Consider the following 1985-nt stretch of genomic DNA (forward strand, 5'->3'; position numbering starts at 1 on the left):
TGAAGCACACTTTGCTATTTCACTAACTGCTGGTTCCCCACACTGCAATCTCTTTTCCTCCATTCTTCACTCAGCATTTTGGGTGTGCATGCACACGTAGCTGGCATTTTTTCCCAAGCCTCTGAGTCCAGGACTCGAACCATGTAGCTGTCATATGGGATCCAGAGGTGCCTTAATTACCATGCCACCAGCTGGCCCAATATTAGCCATTTTTAACACAAGGGAGAAGTCCGTGAGGTGGAATTGAGACTGAGGACTCATTCCCATAAAGATCACTAATTTTCCTTGTCGGGAAGGGAGATGAGTGAAGAGCATTTTAAGACCCAGGATGGGTCAACATACAGTTTGAAGTTTGTTTTGTTTTGTTTTTTAAATCTCAGTAATGTGAATAATTCCTTCTTCACTCCACCCTAACTCCAGCTTCTGTATTTACTGCAATGGTGCATGAGTGTGGTGGAAATGGCAAAAGGCTCTTTTTCCACTGGAGTTGAAACGGTATAGAACCAAGACAGCATTCCAGAAGCAGAGGCCAAAAATCAAGGTGATCACAACAGAAGTTGCCTGGAGATCCCAGAAATCCCAGCTGGGGTTTGAGACTACTTCCTTGGTTGATAGATAACCTGCCATACTTTTTATAGTAATAGAACCATTCTAGTCTCACTTCTGGGCCCGAACAGGCAAAGTGAGATTGACCTGGTTCCAAAGTTTTTAGAACTGTTTTTGTTCTAGAATCATCCAGAGTCAAGAGAATCCTTAGCTTGAAGATTTTGGAGAATTAAAAGAGGAGGCCTGATCTGGCCCTTGAGGGTCAGCTAGAATCTGCCTAACTTTTAGATAAGGAATATCTGATCCCTGTAAACCTTTATGAGGTAACAACGAAGTAGCCAGAGGCTGTGAAAAATAACCTTGTTGCTGGGCAACTTGGTATCCTTAACTCTGTGGCTTTGGTCAAGGTGCTACCCTGGACAAAATCCCCTGAAGTCTTCCCTGGTGCCCCTCCCCAACTCTCCCTTCTGATGCACCTGAGAACCGAGGGCTCCCTTAGAACTCAAGCAATCCCCGTGTTACGGTACAAAGTAGTGACCAAGAACTTAGCGTTTAGTGTTAGAGGAACCAGGCTCCATTACGTGACCCTAGGCAACATCCTTAGGCTCTGCACCATTATCCATCTCTGAAATGGGTGAGGGCTAAGAATAACTGCCTCATAGATGAAGTAAATGTGGTAATAACACGAACGGGCACTTAACAGTAGTAAGTCACTATCTTCCAATCACCTGACAAATTCGTCTCACCTCTTACTCCTCCGGGCTCTCATTGCAACTTCCTTCTCACTTAGATTTTTAATACCCACTTAGATGAGAAAGTTAGTCCGCCCCTTCTCACTTAGACTTTGAATATTTAGCTAGATGAGAAAGTTAGTCCGCAACTTACGCCCTTCTCCCCCGGAACCCAGGCCCACCCTGAGCGGACGCAGAGTCTGCTGGAGGGATGGTCTGTCTGCGACCGGAGTCTCTGAGGCAGTCAGTCCTCTCTGGTCGGCTTGGGAAGTGTCCGAACCGCCCACTCGGACTCTCTGCAGTGTGCCCGGCAGCGAAAGCCGCCGCCGTCAGCCCAGTCTCGGGGCGCGAAAGGAAGAGTCACCCTGCAGGGAAGAACGACGTTGGTGCAGAGGTGCTTGGCAGGAGCCACCGCCGGGGAAGAGGGTGGGCGTATTAGAAGATAACGGAGTGATCGGCAGCAAGAGCGCTCTGAGCCATTTTAGCAAACTTCCTCATCCTCTAACGGGTCCCCATTTATCCACCCAGGTCACCACCGCAGCTCCAGAAGTGACAGCCACGTGGATGGCGCCGAGAGCTGCGTGGGAATGGGATGTTGGCGCGGGGGGCAGGGCGGGGCTGGAAGGGCGCGGGAGAGGTGAAGAGCAGCCCGCGTCCGCGCGCCCGGACGCCGGCTGCCCGGCGACGTCGGCGGGCGCGAGTAAGCGC

This window comes from Tupaia chinensis, unplaced genomic scaffold (genome assembly GCF_000334495.1).
Source record: "Tupaia chinensis unplaced genomic scaffold, TupChi_1.0 Scaffold000069_1, whole genome shotgun sequence".
Classification (NCBI taxonomy): Eukaryota; Metazoa; Chordata; class Mammalia; order Scandentia; family Tupaiidae; genus Tupaia; species Tupaia belangeri.